General features: G+C 32.3%; 1 protein-coding gene across 14 annotated transcripts in view; it reads left to right on the top strand.

Moving 5' to 3' along the window:
• Positions 1-13,130, top strand: part of LOC114290834 (uncharacterized) — a 98,554-nt gene extending 85,424 nt beyond the window's left edge. For 11 of the 14 annotated variants that reach the window (XM_082904175.1, XM_082904185.1, XM_082904183.1 and 8 more), the window contains one exon: positions 12,896-13,130. The gene's annotated coding sequence lies outside the window, so the exon portion shown is untranslated. The other 3 variants (XR_014350046.1, XR_014350048.1, XR_014350047.1) reach the window with 3 other exon arrangements.
• Positions 13,131-14,784: the final 1,654 nt, after the last annotated feature.

Below are 14,784 nucleotides of genomic sequence, written 5' to 3'. Positions count from 1 at the left end.
TTTTATCCAATTTAAACATACCAAATCACATTTCAACTAAATATATCATAAAATTACATAAATTCCAATTAGCATAAAACACTAATCAATTTCAGATTCGGCCGCCGATAAGGCTTTCAATTTGCAGTTTAAAACATAAAACACGAGCAGATAATTTAACAGTCAAACAGATAGACATGCATTTAAACTAATACACTCAATCAATCAATTCAGAATTTTCGTCAATCAGTCAGTCAACATGCTTAATCATAGATTAGCACTAATCAGTGGTGAAGGTTGTCACAATAACAATAGTAATATATCTACAATTACTATTATTATTTGTTTGTTTATTTTATGAACAATGTCTTCAAGAGGTGCAGGAAGTTCACGCCGGCAAAGAAATCCAAAAGTGTGACTGCTACCTCAATTTACTTATGACTACAAGAGCAAAAAGTACTTGAGTCCAAAGGATTATTATGCTGGTATCCGAGCAAAATGCGCGTTCAGGATAACGGAACAAGAAGGATTGTTTAATGATCTACGTAACTTTGGGGCACCGGTACCTCCTCGTCGTTCATTGACCATGGCTAGACGAAATGTGAGTGACTATGAAAAAGCAGTTAGTAGAATTAAGAAGGAGAACAACAGAATGTTGATGCGGAGATGTCGACATTTCATGCTTCAGCTAGCCACCGAAATGACAGAAGCAAGCAACAGAGATTTGACAGTGATTGAGCGAAATAATGTCTTAAACAATGAAAAATATCTCTCTGACTACTACATGTCAGATAAGGAATGAGAAATCAAACACTTTTATCTTTCATATACGTTTGTATGTTGTGTCGTATCTTCGTTATTGGAGTGTAAGACAATGTTGTTGTTCATCTAACGTACGGATGTATTTCAAGTATTTGTTTTATGAACCTGAAGTTTATGAAATAACTACATTTATAACTACACATTTATTAGTTCATGACTTTCTTTATTGAATTGCAATGAGTTAATGAATGTTCTGGATTAATGAATGGATTAATGTATGTTGAATTATGTGAATACTTAAAACACATAAAACAGAACAGGTAGCTTGGTGAAAAGCTTCCCTTAACTTGGGCTCGTGAAATAGGGATCCTCTACGTAAAGAATTTCAATCTTCATTAGGAAAGAAGAAAGAGTCGCCTTCCAATTCCTGGAAGTCCAGTCAAAATGATGACTCCAATAAGGAATAAGGGGTTGACAGAAAACTAAACTTCGAGGGCTGGACAAACAAGCTCAAAGCCAAGTGGTTGGTCCAGTTGGGGGATTAATAAAGTTCAGACAAACAAACTACCGCCTTCAACAACACATAAAACAGAACAAGTAGCTCGGTGAAAAGCTTCCCTTAAATGGGGCTCGTGAAATAGAGATCCTCTACGTAAAGAATTTCAATCTCCATCAGGAAAGAAGAAAGAGTCGCCTTCCAATTCCTGGAAGTCTAGTCAAAATGATGACTCTGGTAAGGAATGGGGGGTTGACAGAAAACTAAACTTGGGGGGCTGGACAAACAAGGTCAAAGCCAAGTGGTTGGTCCAGTTAGGGGACTAAGTTTAAAACCCAATTGGTTTTACTTGATTTGCTTGTCAAAATCACTATTTATAATTAATTATACCCAAACAGATTGTTTTCCGCACCTTTCTAAAGAAATTGACGATTCTCTTAGTATAAAATAGCAATCAACGCAAGGCAAAAAATGTAAGAAACTAGACTTGTAACCAGTTCTAATGACGCTGATTTGATATTTTTCGGATTTATACCCAAAGAGAACAACACTTCTGAAATTACTGTGTAACACTAGTTTTCTGGACAAATTTGAATGCACCAATTTTCTGGATAGATTTGAATGCACCATGATATTCACAAACATTGGTGGCCAAGACGTTTCACTCACAAGATCCACCATTAGTTTAAAGTTTATTTCAAAAGTTGAGATTGTAAGGGTGTGTTTGGTTTGTGTTTATAGAGTAGTTTTTGAGATAAAAAGTACGAAAACTTTTTTGGTTTGTCTTTTTTCGGAAATGATTTTGGAAAATTGTTTTGGGGAGAGAGTTTTAAAAAAAGTAATTGATTTGATGTGTATGAGAGAGAGAGAGTGATTTTGAAAAGTAGGTAATCAAACAAAATTTTGAGATTGTTTTTTGGAAAAATTTGTTTAGTTTGATTACTCTTAAAAATTTGTTTGTAGATAATTTTTCCCAAAAAATTTTCTGAAAAACAAACAAAACAAGGCCTAAATGTTTCCTAAAATATTACAAATTGAATATTCAAAAGTTGATTTTAAAATAATTCCAAATGACAACAAAAATTCAAATAGTCATACTTTTCAATGAAATACAAATAGTTGGTCATAACAACGAATGATGCATAGCTAAGTGAAACACAACATTGCCTACATAAGCTTCATTTTTTATTACAGTGACAATTCATAAAGTCACATGGTAACAGTGAATTCACTGATTTACCTTACAGTGAGCATGCCCTTATTTTGTCCGTATATGCAGATGGATTGTCAAGTCATGTGACTTGGTGCACAGGCTTTGGTTTTCTCGATTTTTTGCTCGATTTTTTTATTACAGTGACAATTTATCTCTTATTGATATATGTGATATTCTCAATTTAGAAAGTCACATGGCAACAGTGAATTCACTGATTTACCTTACAGTGAGCATGTCCTTATTTTGTCCGTATATGCAGATGGATTGTCAAGTATGTGACTTGGTGCACAAGCTTTGGTTTTCTCGATTTTTTGCTTGATTTTTTTATTACAGTGACAACTCATCTCTTATTGATATATGTGGGATTCTCAATTCAGAAAATCACATGGCAACAATGAATTCACTGATTTACCTTATAGTAAGCATGCCCTTATTTTGTCCGTATATGCAGATGGATTGTCAAGTCATGTGACTTGGTGCACAGGCTTTGGTTTTCTCGATTTTTTGCTCGATTTTTTTATTACAGTGACAACTCATCTCTTATTGATATATGTGGGATTCTCAATTTAGAAAGTCACATGGTAACAGTGAATTCACTAATTTACCTTATAGTAAGCATGCCCTTATTTTGTCGGTATATGCAGATAGATTGTCAAGTCACGTGACTTGGTACACAGTATTTGTTTTTCTCTATTTTTTCATTCTAGTGACAACTCATACCTTGTTCGTATATGTGGGATTGCCATGCAGAGGCATATTTCTAAAGCCGTTTATAACCAACTATATAAACGACTAAAGGTGAAAACACAACCTTACAACTCATTTCACCCTACGAAATTATCATTCATTTGTTTTCAAAAATTAGCATGGCTACACGATTCATGGGAGGGAGTGGGAATCGCAGAGGTGGTAGGAACTTGCAAAGGGGTGACAGTTCACGACGAGGAAGGGGAAGGAGACGTGGCGATGCTAAAGACGATTCATGGGAGGGAGTGGGAATACCTGTTTTAGATTATGCTTATGGTTATCGTGATAGGTTTGGGAAGCGACATTTTTTGATGCCCAAGCATTATCCAGTTCAAGGAGGTTCATGTATGGATCTATCAGATAATCAAACAGGATATGGTTTAACAGACGCTAGACTTCTGAAGTGGCCCGCACTATTTATAGAGCGAGTGCAAATGGAAAGATTATGCCGGGAAAATCGACTGAAGGTGCCAAAAGCACGTTCTTTTGAGATCCAAAAAGAAGATCCTGATAATGTTAATCGACTATGTGAAAGACTACAACGTGAGATTTCTCAAATACGTCGTAGGTTAGCCCGCGATATGCAGCTATACATAGTTAAGAAGGATGCCCAGAAGAACAGAACATAACCAAATGTTGCGGCTATCAAGGGTATCATAGAGGATCCTGAACTTGTCTCTGACGCTGAGCTTTCGGATTATTCAGACTCTGAGCCGTCTGCCGATTTAAGCGCAAATTAGGTGTTAATGTCTACACTTCGGCAATATTAGGTCATGCATTAATATGTAATATCTGTGTTAGACTAAGTGTTTCCGTAATGAGTTTGTCAGATTGTCTGCCTAATATTTTGTCTGTCTAACTGTTATGTTTATGTATTATGTGTTCAGTTCAGGGTGTGTAGGATGTATGTATTGTGTGTTCAGTTCATTGTGTCCAGAATGTATTTTTGTGGGAGACTTATGTCTGTACTACCTATGTAACTGAAAACTGTTACATTTGCAACTTCAGTTATGTTGTTTTCATGCTTGTATGAGTATTTAGTAAATTAGTGACTTCGTATATTATGTATTAAGTTTTATTACAAAAATGTTGACAAAATTTATTTTAGGAGAAATACACATTCTCTTAACTTGTTCATCTTCTCAATCGTGAGAACCCAATAATGTAACCATTATTCATTAAATATAACAAATAACGTTCTCATTCTTACAAAAAACTACACTACCAATTTTCGGCCCCAAACAGTGAAAGCACTTTTAATGTTCATCAAATTTTCAGCCCCAAACAGTGAAAGCGTAATTTGTAATAGCGCTTTAGCCTAGTTTAGAAATTCCATCCCAACTAGGCCTAGTTTGGGAATTAAGATGATAAATTGGCTTAATATGGGAAAAGTCCCGAAATATAGTGCACATTAAAAAAAATATATATATTTAAAACATAAAATATTTATTCCCACTCTAGGGTGGGTTTTGAAAAGACTTTGAAATTTTGGAAATTTTTGAAAAGTGATTTTGGAACTTTTTTTCAAAAAATTTGAACTAAACAAAATTTTTAAAAAATTTCTCAAAAATTATATCTTGAGATACAAACCAAACATACCCTAGGTTTGAGTTTTTTGAATTAAATTTTTTGAAAACTGAGTTTTTTGTTTTTAATGAATATTTTTAAAATTTTAAACATTTTTTTTTTACTTTTTTAGATGCATTTTACTTAGATATGTCTAAAAAGTAAAATATTTGTAAAAAAAAAAAATTAATAAATATACAAAAATATGAAAATGTACTGAATTTTTGTTTTTTTTTTTTTTTTTATATTTTTGGTATTTAGTGTATTTATGCTAGGAATGTTTAAAAACTTAAAATATTAAAAAATTCAACAAAAACAAAAAAATACGAAAAATAAGAAAATAGAATTTTCTAAAAAATGTTTTAGAAAACTCAATCCAAGCATTAGGTTTTAATTTTTATTTTTATTTGTGCTGTAATTTTTTAAAGAAACCCATCTTTGAATACATTGAAATTGCTGCTCTCTTACTCATCTTTTGATTCCCAAGTCCAACCTTCCCATATGAGAAAAAATAGTTAATTTTTTTTTTTTTTCTGAAAACGGGTTTTGTAAATATGTTTTCTAAAACGACTTTTCTAAAACCGTTTTTTATTAAAAATATTTTTGGTCAAAAAATATTTATGTTGAAAATATAAATTAAAAAAATAAATGTAAAAACGACTTTTCTAAAACCGTTTTTTATTAAAAATATTTTTGGTCAAAAAATATTTCAAAAATATTTAAGTTGAAAATATAAATTAAAAAAAATTAATATAAAAACGGTTTTTGTAAATACGTTTTCTAAAACGACTTTTCTAACACTATTTTTTATTAAAAATATTTTTGGTCAAAAAATATTTAAGTTGAAAATATAAATTAAAAAAAATTAATGTAAAAACGGATTTTGTAAATACATTTTCTAAAATGACTTTTCTAACACCGGTTTTTATTAAAAATATTTTTGATCAAAAAATATTTATGTTCAAAAGATAAATAAAAAAAATTAATGTAAAAATAATTTTACCAAAACTATTTTAATTAATTCAAAATTAATTAAAATTGACTTTTCTAAAATTATTTTTTGTATTCAAAATTTATTATTATTTTAATCACAAAACACGATTTTTAAAAAGTCATTTTTAAAAAAACAACATTATTAAAATCGTTTTAACCTTGAGAATAAAGTTAAAAACACGCTCTAAAATGCGACTAAAGTTTTAAAAATAGTATAGTGAGGGAAATCAGCCCTCCACCGTCCCTCCTCTCTCTCTGTGTAATATGATCTGGTGTTTGATATGAGTATAAGACCCACACAATAGGGGTCTCATATGGGGCTCACACCCACGTAAAATATTTAGGTTTCATTTGGAAACAGACTAATTTAGTAATTTTTTACTTATTTGACTAAAAAGTAGGTAAATTTTTTTTATATATTTGAGATGATTTTTTAGTTAATTACGAAAAAAATGTGTAAAAAATAGAGAAAAAAGAGAATTTTTGACTTTTTTGTACGAATTATTATCTTTTTAGTTAAAAAAATAACTTTTTAACTAAAAAAAAAAAAGTAAGTTTCCAAACGGGCCTTAGCAAAATTTTTGGTAGAAATTTTAAGCCTCCAACCATTTTTGTTGATCATTTTCACCATCCGCCGCTCTCAGATCTAACATTCATGATCACTGCCTTCATAGTTAACCACTGCTATCTCAGATTCGTTATCGACCCTTCACTGTTAATCACCGGTATCCGTTATCGACAAACTCATATCTGAGACCAACGACCTCAGATCGGAGATTGGAAACCTTAGATCTGTGAGAAGAAGGCCACCAAAGTTGCCCCATCTCTCTCCAACCCCATTGCCATCGTTTCAAATTTACTGTCGGTAACTACCACTTTGTCTCTTGCCGCTCATCGTCTCCACTGTCTTCTCTCTCTCTCTCTCTCTCTCTGACAGAACCTTGTGTTTGATCGTTTCCACCATCCACCGGTCTTCGATCTTACATCATTGACCACTGCCTTCATCGTTAACCACTGCCATCTCAGATCCATTATTGACGAACTCAAATCTAAGACCAACGACCTCAGATCGGAGATTAGAAACCTTGGATTTGTGAGAAGAAGGCCACTGAAGTTGCCTCGTCTCTCTCCATCTTCTCTCTCCAACACCGTTGCCATTGTTTCAGATTTAATGTAAGCAACCACCAATTTGTCTCTCTCCGTTTTCTTTCACATTTCTCTTGGTACCCAAAGATTTATTTATTTTTATTAGGATCAATTTGAATATTGAGGTTGAAATCTTAAACAAATAAGTTGTTTTAGTGTTTTAATTTACTGTTTAATTGTTTAGTAGCATATAGTAAAATTTTACTCTGTTAACATTATTTATTCAATGTTTTGATAAACTTTTTGTTTAATATTTCTACTAGTAATGATAAAATCAAACTAAGTGTGTTGGTTAGTAATGTTGACGGTGAAAATTTTAATGTTTAAAAATGCTAAATTAAGATGGTAAAATTTTACTTTCATGTAAAGTCTAAAATTTTACTATCAACAAAATAATGAATTTTGAATAATTGTTTATTAGTTGTTCTAAGCCACTATTTTCACGTTAGTTTGCTAGTGTTATCACTATTGTTGTTGTTCCCATCATTATCATAATTATTGTTTCTGACTGGTATATTAGTTTCTATAGATTGTGGCTTTTTGTCTATGGAAGAATATACATGAAAGTATAACAATTCTGTTTTTATATCTCTTTCAGTGTTCTTAACAATAACTTTTGCTATTTCAGAGGTTCATACATAGTGAGATGATCAAGGATGTTTGTATTTTTGGAGGTAGCACATCAGCGATTTGTTTTTACCAAGGTACATTTTTACCTGATTTTTATCTTGTTGTAAAGTGAATGGCTTCTAGAGCTTCCTGAGTTGACAAAAAATGTCTCTCCCTTCCTTTAATTATTTTGTATATTTGTATTACTATGCATATGTTCTTAGTATTGGCTCAAAAGACAAATGAACCTTGTTTTTTCTTTTCTTATACTTTTCTTATTTTTGCACCTATAGTTTATTTGCCTTCAAATGTTCACAAGTGATGAGAAATCTTATGAAGAAGAGGATGAGACCGTTGTTCATAGCATTTCAGTGATGATTGTCGAGTTCAGTTGTCAGGTGAGACGTGAAGCACTCCAATTTGAAATGGCATACCTTATGTGTTTGAACTTTTGATTTTGTTAGTACACATAAGACCTTGGCTAAAAAAACTGATAAAGGAAGGGAAGAGTGACACTAATAAAGGAAGTTTGTAAATATTGAGATCACGAGGGAAAAAAAGAAATGGAAATGAAATTCAAGGCAAATAGCAAGGGAAGTTCAAAATTGTAGAAAGATAGCAAATTTACTTGCTGAAAGTAATAGAGCGTATAGTGAGGATATTGTCTGTAATGAGGGCTCAATCAAAATATTAGTGTGTTTGGTTTGAGTTTTTTGAATTAGGTTTTTTGAAAACTCAGCTTTTTGTTTTTCGTGTTTTTTTGTTTTTAGTGAATATTTTTTAAATTTTAAACATTTTTTTTACTTTTTTAGATGCACCTTACTTAGATGTATCTAAAAAGTAAAAAAATTGTGAAAAAATATTTTAAAATTTTAATAAATACATAAAAATACAAAAAATGTACTGAATTCTCTTCTTTTTTTTTTTTTTGTATTTTTGGTATTTAGTGAATTTTTAAAAGATTTTTTCACAATTTTTTTACTTTTTAAGCTTATTTATGTTAGGTATGTTTAAAAAGTAAAAAAAATTGCTTAAAATATTTTAAAAAATCAGTAAAAACAAAAAAACACGAAAAACAAAAAAGTAGAATTTTCTGAAAAGTGTTTTTGAAAAAACACAACCAAGCATGGTGATTAATTCTTCACAATTTTCTCTCCCACAATCCCCACAAATGAGGTGGCAAGCAAAATTTTAGAAGTTGACCCACACTCCAATTGGTATAGAACTTGCATTATGTATTGCCACCTCATTTGTGGGGATTGTGGGGGAGGAAATTGTGTGAGTGGAACATTTTTCTTAATTCTTTCCAAATTTTCTTTATTTTACTTGGCCACTTTGCTCACAACCTTGATATCGGGGGGCTTATTTCCCTTTATTGTCTTCTTGTCTAGCCCAAAAGGAAAAAAACACAGAAAAAAATTTATTTTTTCAATTCTCCAAATTGGAAATCCACATTGATTGAGCTCAATGTAGGTTGAACCATAAATGGTGATTGCTTTTCGCATTGGTATCTATTATCATAGGGATTGTCTCAATGCTTCCCTTTTTCATGCTTGCTTTACATGTGCCATATGTTGTGCACCTGCACTCCCTTGCTTTATTATTCTTTTCTCCCACTGGATTTTAGCATTCATGAATCTTAAAATGGAAGTTATTTGAAGCATTGGATGAGTTGGTAGGGCCCTCTTTTTCTTAACAAAGAAAGGGGAATAAAGGATTCAATATTATAGTTGTTCACGTCATTTATTTAATAAAAAAAAAAAGGGAAAGGTTGTTATATTTGCAATAGATTGCATACACAGCATTTACGCTTCTGGAGAAAATGTTTCAAGGTATTAATGAGTCATTATGCACAGAGTTCGACATATTGATTCAAAAGTAATTACGTGAACTAGTTTGCTTTTTTATACTTGGTATGTGCCACATGCTATAAATGTTTGTTTTTCCACTTTTTTTTCCTTTCTTTTTCCTAATCCATTATTTATCTGCTTCTGTAAACAGAATGTTTAAATTTTGTTCAAGTAGTAGATGAGTTTGGCAGTTGAAATCGTTGACACCCTTTTTCTGTAAATGAAGAAATGTAGAAGGTTATTCTGTAAATTTTATTATTTGTTCATAAGGATGGTTGCTTGTTATAATAATATACATGTATGCCAAAATTTTTGCTTGGCCAAGGGAACCATTGAAATGCAATCTTATTATGCTTGTCACAGTAAGAGTGGTCATTAGCTTTTGCATATCCTTAAAATTCTGAGTTTCTATGGTGGTATTTAACTTTGGTGTTGCAAAACTGTTTGTGGGCAGCACTGAGAACTCATTTTTGTTTATTATTAAATCATGCATTATCCTATCAAAGTAAGCGCAGATACACTTTATGTTGATTTTACTTCGCTGAACTTCTGGAAGCTCTGTTTTTGGCTTATGCAGTTGGGCCTCTGCACTGGAATTAAGAATTATACTGAGTTGAATTCACACTCTTACATACCTGATTATTGATCTGGCCAACAATCTGTGCACAAAGCAGTGGATTAACCACGTGCTAAATTTCCACTTTCCTTCACGTCCATGCAGGGACAAAGGTTAGACCTCAAACAAAGCTGGAGCAGGTCCTCGAAGAATCAGAAAGGAGCGCTGGTCATGTCGATAGAGTAAACTCTACATTCTTAGAACATATTTTGATCTCAAATTATTGAAGTTGTTTCATTTTCATAAGGTTTATTTGATAGTTATTTTCTTGCTTCTATGCTTTGCATGCAGTTTTCTGTTTCATGGTCATAGTCCTAATCTTTTGGAGTGATTTAGTGTTTTTGGTAGTTGAATTGTTTTTCCAATTCTAGTGTATTCTTCCTTTGAGGTTCTGAAGACTTTTGCGCCAACGAATTAATTTCGGGATGTGTGTTGTTTTGTCAACATAATTTCTGAAAATAGAGTTAGATCAATTATACTTTGTAACAAACAAAATGAATTATTATTTTTTCTCATCCAAATGCTAAACCACAATCCTTCTCTCTTTTTCCCAGCAAAATGAACTGATTTTATGTCAAGAAAACAGAGTAAGTTGCGAAAAAGAAAATCCAAAGGTTGCAAAACTTTCTACCTGAGATCCATTTTTTTCTTCAACCAAAAGATTCATTTGCTTGCTCTGAATCTCCTCTCTGCGTTCATCAATGTCACAAAACCACCAAGCTTTCACTCTCATCCCCAATTTAGTGAAAATTCCACCCATCAAAGCTCTCTCACTCTTCAACTAATCCATATCCTTCGTCATATTGAAAGTCGATACAACTTCATGCTCTTGGAAGGTCGTAGGACTTCATTTTAAGTGGTACTACTATACGTGAAGGATATCTAGTACTACTTGTTAGTCATTTATTGTCTTTTGATCGGTTTTTTCTTGGAATTTTAAATTTTCATACCATATTGGATTGTTTATGGCTAGTAATACTTAGCAGCTATTCTTCCTATTGTTTAATTTGTTGTGCAGTATTATATAGGGACCGTGAGACCAACGCTGTGGGTCAAAGAAGGAAGTCTTACAATACATTAATCAAATGAACAGAGCTGCCAAGGTATGCAAAAGTTGAAGTTCCATGATAACTTATCATGCTCAGGCAAACAATAGATGTAACATAGAACATGGAACTTCCATTAGTACATTAAATAGTTGAACGGATGATTGCCAGTGTAGTTCATGAATGCTTTATTCAAAGCTGGTAAATGGGATTGTAATAAGTGCCAACAAATTAATTTTAGGAGTCCAATTAAACAAATCGTTGTGTGTGTTGCCTTGTCAACATAATTTTTGAAAATAGAGTTAGATCAATGTCACTTTGTTAAAACAAATTTAGCCTAATTACCACTTGATCTGTTTTGTAATATGTTGTTCTTGATGAGATAGATAGATCTCCAATATAAAATTCAATTTTCTGTTTGCATAACCAGACAGAAAACAGAATGAGAAAAAAAATTCACTTGAAAAAAAAGAAGAAAAAGCAGATAGGAAAGATAAGCTTATTTCCGTGGAGGAGATAAGTTGAACTCATTTGGACAAGAATAGGATTAGGATGACACCACAAATGTCAAGACGAACCTGCAAAGACCACTAAATTTGAGAAGTTACTTTTGCAAGTACAAGAAAAACCTCCTTCAACATGTTGAAATGAGCTTATATATAGCCATATAGTGGCTTTCCAAGATTAATTCTTGATCCTTCACAGGTAGATCTCCCCCCCTGCTCAAGGAATGGTTGGTCCTTAATATCAAGAAACACAAGTCCTCACAGACCAGATGGTTTTCTTGTTGCTCATTGTTTCTATTTTTGTAAACCTCAAAATAGTTTTATTTTTTATTTTTTTTTAAAACTTTTTCTAGCAGTGAATAAGAAAAGTCTATACAAAGTGTTTGAGCAAAGTAGGTTAAAGCCCAGAGTAACTAAAAAGGCGAAAGTGTCTCAGTAGAGTGAGTTAATCATCCTCAGCAGACTGATCAACATGTTTCCAGATATGGAAGTCAATCCTACTGTTTTAACCATTTTTACTTGTACACGCAAAGGATGTCTATTACTATTTGTTAGTCATTTTTAATTTTAATTTGGTATGCAGTTCTAATTGGGTAAAAACCAGATTTGGGCAGCTTACAATAATAGATGATGGCAGGCCATGTTATTGTGCCTTGATTCATAACTCGATATCTAAGAGGCCTGTCAAGTTGGTGAGAACCAGGTTTGGGCTGCTTAGGATGGTGGTGGTGGTTTGCCACGTTACTATGCCTTGATTCATAGTGTGGTATCCGAGAGGCCTTTCAAGTTGGTGAAAACCAGGTTGGGGCTGCTTATGATGATGATGATGGCTTGCCACGTAACTTATGCCTTGATTCATAGTGTGATATCCAAGGGGCCTTTCAAGTTGGTGAAAACCAGGTTTGGGCTTCTTATGATAATGATGGCTTGCCACATTACTATGCCTTGATTCATAGTGTGGTATCCAAGAGGCATTTCAAGTTGGTGAAAATTAGGTTTGGGCTGCTTATGATGACGATGATGGCATGCCGTGTTACTATGCCTTGAATCATAGTGTGATATCTAACGGCCCTTTTCAAGTTGGTGAAAACCAGGTTTGGGCTGCTTATGATGATGATGATGGCATGCTGCTTTACTCTGCTTTGATTCATAGTGCAATATCTAAGAGGCCTTTCAAGTTGCCAGGGAATGCACAAGTTGAAGTTCCATGACAACTTATCTCTCAGACGTCCACAGGTACTGCAAAGTTGGTTATATGTATATGGGCAGTCAGATATTGATTTCTCAACTAATTTCTTGTTAATAATTTGAGTGACGTATTGGATTATTCATATCTTTAATATCTACTTCCTTTGTGTCTGTGCAGGCACAAGCTTGACTGAAGGGGATCGACCAGTGCTACTATACTGAGCCATTCGCAGGAAGAAGGGATAATGAACTGTTCATTAGGAAACATTTGTTTTCATTCATTTGGATCCCACACCCCCCCCCCCCCCCCAGAATGGCATGTATAAAGCACAAATGTATATGAGCTCTCTTTGCACATTGTACATAACCATTTCATCTTTTTGCCTGATCTTGGTTATCTTGATTGTGATAAATTTGACCTGTGTACAATCTGTTTCAAATGTTATAGATTGCCTAATTTTCAAATTGTAGTTACCAATGGACTGAAAACACAGCTTTCCAAGACAACAGAGAACCTTTTACTGCTTTACCCTATTCAAACAAAATACCTATCAACTTTTTTTCCTCCGCAATTTCTATCTACATTTTCATGTTTAATTTGAGCTTACCTGAGCACAAATGTACATAGGTAAATAATCTTCCAAGTTTTTTGAATTAAGACGTATAAGGAAGCATTGAACTTTTAAAGTTTGATGAAGAATTTGGTTGATTCTTAATTTGTTGAAAGATTATTCTTTGTTGATTTAAGAGTAATGCTAACGGAACTTAACAGTAGTATTTATCTTCCACATATTACTTGAGATTTTGCCACTAAACAAGCCACATCACTCAGGTTTGCCAAATCAATCTATTTAGTCAGTTTGGGCATCATTTTTCTTTATTTAAATTTGATGAAAAGGTTGGAGTTTATTTTTGGAGATGGAAGCCCCTTTTTTTTCTTTTTTTTTTTTTCTCTCTTTTTTTCCATTTTTTTATATCAAATTTGTTGTAATGATGATAGTAAGAATAATTGGGTGAAACACGTATGAATTTGAAATTGACCAACGTTTGAGATGCTCATCTGTTTGGTTAAGCAATTTGGTAAGAAATGGTAAATTTTTTTGAATTACTTATTAAGAATTAATTAGAAAAAGAACTCTATAATTTACAAATTTAGTGAAAAATGATAAAAACACGATAAAAATGAAGAGAAATAGACCTTTTTTAGCATGATATTTTTTTTCCACAAGATAAGGTGAAATTTGGCAAGGAACAAAAATAATTAATTATGCAATTTTTTATAATACTGAAACCGTACATCAAAATACAAAAGGACTAATAAATAAATAAATCTCACACCCGTGCTCTTTTTTTTTTTTTTAAAAAAAAAAAAATCCAAATACAGTTTTGAGCAATGCTAGAGACCCAAATGAATTATCAAACATTTTACCAAATTTTGATATGGTGTGAAATCCATACCAGCCCTATTTGAGTATTTGAAAAAAATATTTGATAATTCATTTAGAATCTCTAACATTTTTTACTAAACAAACATAAAATGTATTTTTTTCCATTTTAGTTTAGTTTTTAAAAAAATTAAATTTCTTAAATATTTTATTTTTTAAGCCTATGTTTGGTTCATGGATTTGCAGAGGAATTGAAAAGGGAAAAGAGAAAAAGTGTATAAAGTTAGGTGAAATATAGGCATATTTTATTTACATTTCATTTATCTTTTCCTTTCCCCTTCCAAATGTACCTAAGTATATCAAGATTTAGGTGCATTTAAAAAAAAAAAAAAAAAACTAAAACATGAAAAAGTTCATGAGTAATGCTAGGGAGACCAAATTTTATACTAAATAAATGACCAAATGTCTCACGTGAGCGTGAGGAATGTATGAACCAAACGCAACCTAAGTATATCAAGATTTAGGTGCATTTAAAAAGAAAAAAAAAAAACTAAAACATGAAAAAGTTCATGAGTAATGCTAGGGAGACCAAATTTTATACCAAATAAATGACCAAATGTCTCACGTGGGCGTGGGGCCCCACGCCCATGTAAGACATTTGGTCATTTATTTGGTAGAAAAA

The sequence above is a fragment of the Camellia sinensis genome, chromosome 14, assembly GCF_055761805.1.
Source record: "Camellia sinensis isolate YWXY chromosome 14, ASM5576180v1, whole genome shotgun sequence".
Lineage (NCBI taxonomy): Eukaryota > Viridiplantae > Streptophyta > Magnoliopsida > Ericales > Theaceae > Camellia > Camellia sinensis.
This window is presented reverse-complemented; position numbering and strand designations above follow the sequence as displayed.